The sequence below is a fragment of the Zeugodacus cucurbitae genome, chromosome 5, assembly GCF_028554725.1.
Source record: "Zeugodacus cucurbitae isolate PBARC_wt_2022May chromosome 5, idZeuCucr1.2, whole genome shotgun sequence".
NCBI classification, from domain to species: Eukaryota; Metazoa; Arthropoda; class Insecta; order Diptera; family Tephritidae; genus Zeugodacus; species Zeugodacus cucurbitae.
In genome coordinates this window covers 43,659,165-43,672,108 of record NC_071670.1, presented here as the reverse complement: position 1 = coordinate 43,672,108, position 12,944 = coordinate 43,659,165, and the positions used below count along the sequence as shown (strand labels likewise).

The following is a 12,944-nucleotide window of genomic DNA, read 5'->3' as shown; positions in this document are numbered from 1 at the left end:
CAATAGTTGACTGGTTCGCGATGTTGCTGCCTTTTGTTTTGGTGCGCGCAACAATGATGCGCCACCATGAACTCGGTAAAAGAAACATCTTGGTAATTCCAGCTAAATCATAAAACTAGATTTTCGAACTAATTCGATGTAATAAATATTTATAATAGGAGTCTCTAGTAGCCTGTGGAAAATCTCTCAAAACCTAACCTCTGACGAAATTTGAAATATTGTAAAATTTTGACTGGAATGATGTACCTCTGCTGATACCCACTAGACTATATACTAAAAAGTTACCAGACAAAATCTTATCTAAATTTAGAAGCGTGATCTGTGGTCTAATAGGGAATGTTGAAAGACATTACTTTTAGGAAGACGCCTCACTTTTATAAAAAATGCCTGAGCCGGTATTTCGGCAGGTATTAGGTTTCGAGTGTATGGTATTGATGTAGTACGGGTGAGAACTTTGATTGTTATGTAAAAAATATTATCCCGATGGTTTTCGACCAAGAAAAAGCTATTGGAATGTCGAATAAGACCAGCCTTCTAGTGAAATAAAATCAGATTTTTCAACGTCTCTTATTACATTCTTCACAAGCTTTTGGTCCAAAATCTTATCAAAAGCTACAAATGTCAATCACTGTATATGTATATACGCATATATTAGGCGTAGGAACCACATAGGCGATTGTAGTCGCGATATTCATCTCTCCGCTTTGCAATTTGGCGCCTTTTGGAAATTCCAAGTGCATCCTTCCTCTTGGTCTTTCCAACGGAGTGGAGATCTTCCTTTTTCCTTGGTTACCAACAGTGGGTACTGCATAGAATACTTTCAAAGCTGGAGCGCTTTCGTTCATTCGAAAACATGACCTCGCGAGCGTAGCCGCTGTCTTTTTATTCGCTGAACTATGTCGGTGTCGTCGTATAAGTCGTACAGCTCATCGTTTCATCGTCTGCGGTATTCGCCGTTGGCCGTTCGCGTTCATAGGATCATAAATCTTTCGCAAAACCTTTCTCTCGAAAACTCCAAGAGTCGTCTCTTCGAATGTTGTCATCGTCCACGCTTCTCCACCATACATCAGGACGGGAATAATGAGCGACTTGTAGGGTTTTTATTTTGGTTCGTCGAGACAGGACTTTACTTTCCAATTGCTTCCTCAGTCCACAGTTAAGTATTAGTCGTTGACAAAGCAAGAATACAAAACACTTGATAGTTATTATTTGTGATCTCATTATTTTAAAGCTGTATGTATATTTCGACCAACATAATATTTCTCGAAAAACTACTCTTGTTCGAGACCTGTTCTTGGATACTGTCGATTTAAGTTTGGGGTTTTCGCGTATTTAGTTGCAATTTGTACACTACTCGCTAGTCTTTAAAGAGTGCTGAATCGAACAAACAACTGGTCTAAAGGTCTAAAGCATATATGATGGCACAAATATAGCATTTTCTTTATTAACACGCAAATTGAATGATAAATAAAATTTATTGTCTTAATCTCCTCGAACCCACTGTCACTATCATTTGCTAGCAACATGTTGCTGACACTGCTTGTTGGCTGCCGCTAATCGCATTGTTGGCGGCATAAATATTGTATGAGCTTCCAACAACTGACACTTGCCTGACTGCCGATGTGCTGGCGATAATGTTTCTGTTTGCCGATGATGCGTTTGACCATTTTTGGCAGCGACTAGCAAATTATCGCCAGCGACAGACATGTTGACTAGGGTTGTTGGTGATTGCAAATACGAAGACATACGAACATATATATATATATATATATATATATATATGGCTCGATATATATATATATATATGGAATATGAGGATTGAGGCAGTTTTGCCATTTACAATTAATGTGTCAGTTACATACATACATACATATCTATAAGAGGTCTGTGTTCAAAGCAGCCGTGGCAACAACTATGACAGCAACAGTAGACGTAACGGATGCGTACCATTTGTGGCAATGCAACTGTTGAAATTGCAACTTACATATGTTGCTGTTATTGTTGTTGTTGTTGTGTGTTAGGCAGAAACAATAAAATGCATTTGTACATAAATTTGTACAACTAAATCTACTATATCGCTTGCTTATCTACGCTTACTCGACTGAATTGTCAATGAGCCTCGCTTTAATGTGTCATAAATATGCAGTTTTTGTTGTTTTTTTTGTTGTCGTTTTTTCTGAGCCCAACAAAGGTGTAAGCGTAATAACCGCAAGCGGGGTTGGGACTGATCTTTATCAACAATTACCGAAATTCAGATGGTTCTCTCTATCTACATACAAATATACTGTTATAAAAATATATGTAGGCGTGTGTGTGTGTGTGAAATTAGAAAACACCGCAACGCAACACAATCAAATATTAATTTTTTTTGTTGTATACCAATCGTTGCCATCAGCATTAGAAAGGCGATAGAGACAAAGTCAATGGGACGTGCCTAACATTAAAATGTACCTTTGAGCCAAGCACACATACACACACACATACACTTAAAAAAATAAAATTTGTGCGCATGCGTGCACTTAAACCGTATTTATAGGCGCACTCACGCATGGCGCTGACCAGGGCCACTACAATGCGCCCTGAGGCCAACATTCTATTGTCAGCTCGTACACACAGCGGCCACATTATGCTCGCCGCAATGTAAAAATACCCACTGGATATAATTTTCTGGAATAATTCTTTGTGTTGCCATTATGCTGTTATGGAGGCGCATGCGGAAGTGACTAAGTGACTAAGAATAAGTGAGGAAGGTGAAAAAAGGTGTTACAGGGGAGATACAAAGCTTGAAAATGACAGCGCCGCAAGCGACAGATAGACAAATAGACAGCCAGAAAGTTGAGAAACCAAGCAGAAAGCCGTGAGCTGTGAAGCGCCGCTGTCAGCGAGGCTACTCAAGAGACTGCTGTGGTTATTGTTGCTGTTGTTATAGAAGTCAACACTAGAAAGTGACATTGAATGTCAGCGAAAATGCGCAAACAGTCAGAGACACCCGCAGCCTAAGTCAACAACTTCTAGTGGCACTTCTTAGGCACACAAACACACGCCCATATATGGTCTCACATATGTACTCTAGAGTTAATGTGTAGTGAAAAATTGCATTTGAAATCGAGTTGGGAAATTGTTGCGCGTTGCGCTCGTCTAAAACGCCTGTCAAACACATGGGCGTGAGTTGTGAATGAATGCAGCGCATGCGCATTGATATGTAAATACTAGCTACCTAGTGCAGTTGCCTTTAGCGCATGCGCGCCCTAACTGCTTGCTTGCTTGCTGGGGCCTCAGCTCTAGTGCACTCGTACAAGTCGTAAAATTTAATTGTTTTTCACTTTTCGGCGCTTGTAGGCGCACACATGTGTGCCTTACTTTCCGAGTGTGGTTTATTTCCAACAACTAGAATTTGCCCCTGGTGAAGGAGGCGCGCACGTGTTGTGCATAGTTAAATGCTTAAATACTGCACATGTGTTTAAGTATATATTATTAGTTAAACATATATTTTTTTTGCATGAGTGCGTGAGTTTCAGTGCCAGCGCAAGGCCGTCTTAAAGGCGTTACAGTGTACATTAATAAAGTCCGGCAATCAGTTGACAATGCAAGGGTTTTTGCTGAACACTCAAGAACTCACATGTGTGTAGTGAAAATACATACATATTAATGTAGGAAATGGCATTGTTGTTGTTGTTGTTTTTTGCTATTGTTTTTGAAACAATACTTTGATGTTTTACAATAATCTATTTTTAGTTTATTTGCCATGGGGCGTACTGTGTGCAAAGTATTTTAATTTAAATTGGTTTGAGTATTAGGGTTGTCCTCAAAAAATGTTAAATCGGGATTGGGCTTAATTTACAGAAGTTTTGTAAAATGAATTGAAGCATATGAGGAGCTAAACTGTAAACAGTTTTTAATTTGTATGTTTTTTATATGTTTTCCTTTAAGTGCCACCCTAATGTATTTGATTTTTATTAAAAATTACTATGATTATATTAAATAACATAAGTGAAAAAAAAGATTTTAAGTAAATGAAGTATATGTAAAAGGTCTAAAACTCTAGTTTTTCTAATGGCAGAGTTGCCATATTTTTGTATAAATAATTAATATATCTTTTTATGTATATTAGTTCAATCAAATGTCTGTACAAATAAAATAAAAAATAAAATTTTTTTGTAATAAAATTTTTTAGGGTTGCCACGTTTAATTTTTATAAAAATATAAATTTATAGTGTAAGTCTTGGTCGAACTCATTTATTAGTTAAAATGTTTACGCTTCTTTCTTCTTATTCTTATTAAAAATAGTTTATATTTCCGTAGAGTTGCCACTTATAGACAATCAAAAAGCTATGAAGAGTAAAAAAAAGATCACTTGGTGTGGCGTATGTCATTCTAGAATTTTTAAATGTGGAAGATTTTTCACTTGAAAATTAATTTATTTACAATATTTTGTTCAATAAACCTAGTTTTTAAAGTTGCTAAAATTTAAATACTTTTACAAATGAATTGGATAAAAATTTCCCTGAAGGTATTCAACAAAGCTAAAGTTTTGAGAACAGAATAAAATGGACCAATCTGGCAACATTGTTATAAATAGTTAGTTCTTTAACCAATTCTTTTGAAATATGGCATCTTAAGGGGTTAGGTGAGTTTCAAAACATCGAAAATTGAAACAAAAATGTTTGTTTTATTAAATAGTTTAATATGTTCCAAATATTATCCAAAAATATCAAATCAATCCGAGTAATAATTTAAGGGATATACATATATGCCCTTTAGAAGTTCCGCCCATCAGGCCACTTTATTATGAATGTAAAACTTTAAACTCGTTTATCTCAAAACTTAATTTTTTAAGTCGGTGGACACGATATCTCAATAAGTTATGTAGAGATTCCGTTCAAATTTTGCACACATCTTTGGAATAACATTATCTAGTTAGAGAACGGAGTATTTTTTACAACTGTTTTTTTCGATCCTATATATGGCGAAAATTTGACCAAAAGAGTGAGTTTTTTGGTTTAAATTTTGGCAAAAATACAAATATCAATATTTCCTTTTTTCCTTCGTTCATTAACTAGATTTATCCATATACTATGGAGAAAAAATTTGGTTTATTGTTTTTAGATGAACCAATCAAGCGTTATGAGGGACACGTCATGGGAGATGGGGTGCCAATAGTTGAGTTTTCAGAATTTTTAAATAAAAATTTCCCAAAATACTATTTGCAAATGTATGTATGTTTGATACGCTGAATGAAATATCTGACTGCTTATTTGTATAAAAAAAAATAGTTTTTACCTCTGAAACCCACCTAACCCCTTAAATCTACTATTTCTTTTTCGCATTAGCTTATCTGAAGAATTTTGAATGAAGTTGGCTGCGGTTTAATGCATATGAAAAATTCATCCCAGGCATTTCTAAAGGTCATATTTAATAAGGGAAGTTCTTTTTGCTGTGTAATACTTTCACTGAAGTCTTCTACTGTATAATCTATTGGTCAAATTTGATGAATCAGTCTAGTTTCTGTTATTAGTAGTGATTATTCATTTATACTTTTTAATAAAAGACTTATTAAGGTATCTTTTCCAAAAAAAAAAAAAAATTGCTATGCTTACTCAGAACACCATTTCTATCAAACATAATTAATATGTGCGGCACAAAATCATAATTCGACCAAATAAGTGCGAATGTTTAGAAATGAAGTCCGTGAGCCTCACACACACAAAATATAAATATAAATACAAGTACTTATATACACAACAAAGTAGTTTCTTCCGCACATATGCTCCCACTTTCATGTCCTTTTACTCGTAAAATATTCTCAAAATTTAGTCAAAAGTTATTCATAGTCATAGTCTAATGTAGTGAAGTTCCCCTATTCACTATTCTTTCATTAGTTTTTACTTTTAAAAAGTGTTTTGTTATTTTTGTTGTTTTCTTTTCATTGCCGGCATGTTCCATTCATGGCACATTTATGCACTACGAACGGATGTCGAGCACATGTAAGGGATCACTACACTAGAACAAACTCTGTCTGCCTATATGTGTGTCTGTCTGTCTGGGTCCGTTGGGTACATTTAATATTTTAAATGTTGTTGTGTCCCTCTCGTTCCGCTTGCTGAACAAGCGATATCACAAGAACACCACAATAAAATGCGCATAACTACCGGAGCGGTGAGCGGATGGCGTTGGTGTTGGTGTTGGAGTTAACGCTGGCGATGATAGTACATTTTTTCTTACATACATATGTTGCTATGTTACCAGGCATATATTGGTGCATATGTACGTACATGTATTGCATGCTAAAGTAGCAATAATAGGAAGATATCATAAGAATGGATATTGGCTGTGGAAAGTGACCCTGTAGGGATGTTTGAGGAAAATAATTTTTTTTCGTGAACTCACCTTGAAAATAGCTTTAGATTTAACTAAGAAGTGCTAATTCTAGTTTGACATTTCATTTGAAAATATCTATTTTTAAAAAATACCGATTTTTTCATACAAAAAATATAATACGTTATCATCGACTGAAATAACCCTTCAAATACCACAATTTGATAATGATCGCTTAACATTGAGACTCAGATGCATTCGTTTCCATAACCTTCCGCCTATTTTAGGAAATGTTTACCTAACCTTCAGCTTCTTTTAGTGAAAGTTCTCCAATCTTCTCCCACCCCAAAAATTTCCCACAGGGCTTGTCAAATACAACGATCCCAAACAATGAAAGTGTATTTCCTTTGAAATTCAATAGATCTAGCCACTATTGTGCATTTTATTGATTGGTTTTGATAAATCTCAAATTGCGCCAGTGTGTTGGAACATAATAGCGACACATTCGTTGCATAATAAAGTAGGTGGTCACCGGTAGGCGTCGAATTTTACAACTTAATTATTTTTCAAATACACAAAGAAGGCAAATTAAACGTTTTGATTTCGTTGCTATTTATGAGAATAATGAAAATGAAATGAATAGAATAAACAGAGAATAAAAAGTACGTGCGTTTACTTTTAATTCTTGCGGCATTTAGTAGGGTAGTATTTAGGTTTATAACAAAAAAACTATACTTAAATGAGTTGTTATGCTAATGGTACAAGTTAATTAAAAGCTTTGGCTTTTATTTTGCTTTTTTCGAAATTAAGGGAGTTACTCATAATTATTTTAATATTAAAGTATTTCTAGTCAATATGAAGGCTTTTGCTATATGGTTATTCTTCCGACAATTAAAAAGAGAGTTTCATCTCTAACAAATTTATACTAGAGATTGAGCTATAGAGTTATAATGTCAATCTCCTTGAACAAAAATTGATCTTGGACATAGTAAATTAGGTAAAAAATTAGTCTTATTGTCTTGACCTGACATTTGAAATAATTATCTATTTTCTCATAATTAATGGTTATTATTATCATAACTTTACCTTGGCGAGCAGAAGTTCGAATAGGTGATCATACCAGATAGTGATTAAGCTTAAAGTTTGCTACTTCCTAAAAAACAATATTGTAGTCTTATATAGTAAACCCCTGTAGAGAACGACTTCTCTAATCTCAAGACTAAAAAAACATAAAATAAATAAGGAAAGGCTAAGTTCGGGTCCAACCGAACATTTTATACTCTCGCAATTTATTGATATAGTTTTATTAAGATAACACAATTTGAACCATATATTCGGCTAAAGTCCAATAGAATAACGAAAATCATCATATATAGTATATGAGGGCTGAGGTAATTCCTGAACCGATTTCACTAATTTTCTCCACCAAGGTAAACTATATCCAAGACAATACACTCACTTAATTTGGCTAAGACATTTTACATATTAACCGATATATGCGGAATAAAGCCCACTGTATTTTTGAAAAGCCTATAATTAGGTATTGTATATGCGAGAAGACCCGATTTTAAAAATTTTTGGTACAGAGACACAATATTTGAAGAAAAAGATTCCCTCTGAATTAAATCTGAGAGATTTACAGATATTTTCAGTGAAAAATTATCCTTACCCGATATACGGGGTCTGGAAAAGTTTCTCCAAAAAATTTACATCCAAATATGCCCCTTCCTAATGCGATCCTTTGTATCAAATTTTATGTGCTTACGGTCCCAAGGAACATGTGTACCAAAGTTTCATCATGATATCTTAATGTTTACTCACCTTATCCGTTGCACGGACGGACGGACATTTTAACTCGTCTCGTCATCCTGATCATTTTGATGTATATAATCATATATGCTTTAGTTTTATAACTTATAATCACCGTTATGTGAACAAAACTATTATACTCTTTTAGCAACTTTGTTGCGAGAGTACAAAAATATTTAAATATTAATTTATCACATTTTTGAGTCATAGACATAGTAAAAATGCCATACTCTACTTTATAATGCTTTCATTATGCGCCATACACCGCTCTATGCAAATAATTATGGTGTGAGTAATTTGAAAATATATTTATTTTTAACCAATTTATGTAGGGGAGATAATTTAACAACAAATGTAAGCAAATAATGAGGCGCAAAAAGTAAATAACTGTACAATGAGCTGCTAAAAATATTTCTACACTGATATATCAATCAAATATAAATATATGACCAAATTAGGCATCCAAGAAAACAACAAAAACTTGCTTTGACTGTAGATAAAAGGCATAAACAAATAATACTCGTTTTGGAGAGTGACGAATTGAAAAAAGAATTGGTATAAATCAAATATTTCGTATAATGAAGTAGTTATAGACTAGTAAACATTTATGCCACTCTAATGAGAAGAGAATACAACTTTGTTAGCTTTGTTATTGCTCTCACAAGTATTTTGAGAACAAGAGAGAAAGGGTTGATATTGCTATAAAGAGCACTATGAAGAACACTTAAACTTTAAGAACAAGAGCGTAGAGCTCAACAGGTTGATGTTACCAAAAATGACTTATAAGAGCACTTTGGAAAACACTCAGACTACAAATACCACAAAATAGAATTGTGGTTAATAGCTAATAAATAATAAAAAAAGAAATACTTAAAAAAATATTTTATGGCAACAAAAGTCAATTTGACGCACCTTTCATAGTCATTTTGGCATTTAAGAAATAATTGGCATTACAAAAACAATTGAGTGTAAGCAATTTAACGCTGTTTAAACACTTCATTCTGACTTATTTCGATTCACCACTTTCAACGCTTATCTTTTCTATTTAAATTATAATTTTTTTATTTGCATATGATTCATATTTCGTTTTGCTCGTGGGCAGTTGTAAAAACATTAGCTAATGATTTCATATCCATGAGATCATAAACAAATCATTAGCGACTACCAAGAAAACCGAATGAGAGTCTGAAAGAAATTACGTCAAATTCGATAAAAAAAAATAAATAAAAATAAATAGCTGATAAATTAAATGATTTTGCTGTTTGACACCAGCTGGCCATGACTAATATGCAAATTTATGTATTTGAAAGTGTAATTGTTTGTACAGCTGTTTTTGTAATATGAAATTTCGGTGACTAAATGACTTGGTTTCAAACTTGTTTGCGGACTTACTATGCGAAGAGCTTAAGTGCCCTTAAACTAACTTTGAAATCTTGAAACATAAGTAACCGATAATATAATAATTGAAAAAAAAAATCAAACAACAAAACAATTGATTTCTGCTGCAAAATCACAAAAGAAAAAAATGAAAAGATAACAATAAAAAAACCAAAATAAATAAAAACATAAAATTAAATTGGCACTCTGTCAAAAATTGTGCCACAGATTTATTCTCATGCTACATATATTGAAGAGAAAGCTAAGAGATTTAGTATATAATGTGTAGTATTTCCTTAGCACTTGTTGCCAAATGTCCCAATGATCTATAAATTATACTTGTAGCGAAAAAAGAACTAAAACCCAAAGCAAATATCAACGTTGCCAAATATTTTTTTTGGTTTCAACTTTTTTCTGTGACACAAAAAAACAGCAATTGATGACTCATTAGATGGCATCATAATGTGTGAAATCATTGGTTGAATGATAAACATCGCTGAAAAGATCAATCAATTATATATTTTTATTTATCTTGCTTGTAGTTAAATTAAGAGGCGAAAAATGTTAAATTAACGAGAAAATGAAAATGAATAAATATGACTAAGTATCTAGAAAGTGGTTGAAGTGTTTTATACTTCCATTAAACCGGCTAGTGTAATAAACTATGTGCTAGGAAGTATCAACTAGCATCATCCAAATACATTTGCTATAAATCACATGTACTATCTTTTAGGCTTTTCGCACAGCCAAATTAATTGATCAATTAAAATTTTTATTGTGAAAGCAGTTTTTATACTTCGTACTGCCAGCCACTCGATAATCGATCAGCTGTTATACATTTTTTTTTTAACTTTTCATAAGAAGTTGGTAATTTCGTTTTTCTCAATAACCACAGCCATCATTTCCAGCAGCGACATCTACCGTCGAGTAGTATTAATACTAGTTAATCAAAAATACAGCCAATTGCAGTCAAAAAATGCGTTCGTTGTCGCAGAGTTGCATTTCATTTTCAACTCGATTATTATTCGATTCAAAATTAATGTAGAAAATGAAGCTTTTTATTTTGTATGGTAAAACGTTCCAATTCAGTGCTTTAATCGAGCAAATGCCGTTTAATTGAACAATTAGCTGCTGTGCGAAAAGGCTATTACTCAGATTTAGCACCATTAAAATGATATTATGCGGCGATAAAACTTTAATTGAGAGTACCTTTATGCTCTACTTTAAAATAAAAACCTCTTCTTGGGCTTGAAGTTCTGAAATATGCTGAGAGAAGTATAGTTTTGCATAGATTCGAGCAGTTGTTGTATAGGAAAGGTCCTTCAGATAATTTGTTGTATCGAAAAGAAGGTTAAAAAGTGTTTTTGAGACATTTTTTCTACATTCCAACCACTTCTTGATATAGGGTACCAACCGAACCCCATTTCTTTTAATAAAGTTTCATATTACGAAAGAAGAACTAAGAAAGTGAGTTGATTTCTAAGAATATGAAGTAATACAACTTAATAAAATATTATGCAATCACCTGACGCTGCAAAATTAGTCAACAAATCGGTAATAACAGCTGCAACAGCTTGTAAGAGCCAGAAGGCAACACGCTTGCATTACTCACACTCAACGCAACCAGCGCTTGGAGGTGGACTGAAGCGAATCATGAAAATGAAGAAAAAATATGATGCAGCGCAGACGCGTGCGCGCCACCATAACTAACCGATTCAATAACACCAAAATTTTCGACTCATTACAAGAAGAGGTGCGGCCAAAAACAACAGACGTCTGACTGCTAGTTGGCTGCTCGGCTGCATTTCGGTTACATTGTGAGGGGTCAGTTAGTCAATGCCCTTGACATTGCAGCCGAGCCGGCTGCTTTTCATTTCAAATAATTTTATGCCAGATTAACATTATATGCATACTATTGACTTATGGGTAAATAAATACCCAAAAGTCAGTGCAAACAGCCCTTATGATTGCATACATACATATATGTATCAACGCATATGTAAGATAAAGCAATTGTATATTGATTGCATGCGACTCCCTCGGCCATCCCATGGGATACTGGCTGCAAAGCAAACACATTTCACATCACATTTTTAATTGAAAGGGATTTATGCTACACTCGCTGCTTTCATTCACTTCACTTAATCAGCCAGTCATTCACTCACTCACTCATCCATTGACAGCCGGTGCAGCAGCAGAACGAGTGAGTGTGTGCCTGCTTCTGGCAGTCAAGTGAATGCGGAAGTGGATATCAGCAGCAAGCACAGCATGCTGTACTGTGAAAACAATACAATAACATACTATTTTGTTGTTGTTGTTGTAATGAAGTACAAAAGATGAGGGCGTTTGCAACGCTCGCTAAAAGCGATTTCAAGCATTTAAGCAACCATACATAAGCCCCTGCTCCTAGCGTTAATCTCTGAATTCTGCCCTTTTTGGCTTCCACCAACTTTGTCAGCCCATGTCATCTTGTCATCTTGTGCTTTCTGCCGCTCTGCCGTGCGCTTTGTGTTTGTCGGCGGCAACTGTTTGTGACAGCCGCGGAAGCATTTAAGTGCGTCTGATGAATTACTCTCGTCCAATTGAAAACGTCAACGCCAATTGTATGTGCGTGGCTCTGCAGCGGGGTGTCCGGCAGCGTGGCAATGCGAAAATTGCAAAAATCTCCATAGCAGCATTGCTGACTGCACTCCAGTGCATTGCAAGCATATTTTGAACGAAGGCAAATCTATTTTTGCATATTTTATTTTTGTCTTATTCTGTGGCAATATGCATTTTTTTCCAACATACTTACAGTGTGTGCGAAAATTAAGTTGTCATAACTTAATTTTGATAAATGATTTTCAATCGACAACTAATTTCTGTGAATCAAATGGAAATGAAAAAGAAGTGAACAACTAGTACCGGACAGAAGTAACTTCAATGGGTGACACATTAAATTCAAAGAGTAGGGGAATAATTATTGGTACCATTTCACAATTTTATATCATGATTGATTTGTCTGGTTTGCGATTAATGAATTTTATTTATATTATTATTTTTATTTTATAATATTTCTACAGACAATACATTCACCAAACATTTTCGGAATACCTTTCATTTGAAAACCATAGATTATATTATATTATGTGAATGATTTTTATTAAATTGAGTTGGCAACACTTCACAAAAAAGTCACCGAAAGTAATTTTTTAAGAAACCTATTCAGTTCTATGCCCAAATGGTATGTAAAATCATTTATTAAGATAAATAAAAATAATAAAAAAAAGTGTACAGTGGCAACCGTTTTTAAGAAATGTTTAACTAAGCTTTCTTAAATATCTTTATATTGATACCCATCTTAAAAAAAAAATTGTTTGATAAATATTTTTTTAAAAAAGGTGGCAACCATGTACCAAAAATATTTTCAAATGCAAGCTATTTCAAATCTTTTTACTTTTGTA

The 12,944-nt window shown here is 33.9% G+C and overlaps 1 protein-coding gene across 7 annotated transcripts in view; it reads left to right on the top strand.

Annotated features, from left to right (window-relative positions):
• LOC105218149 (integrin alpha-PS2) overlaps positions 1–12,944 on the top strand; it is an 80,535-nt gene that overhangs the window by 24,832 nt on the left and 42,759 nt on the right. The window lies entirely within an intron of this gene.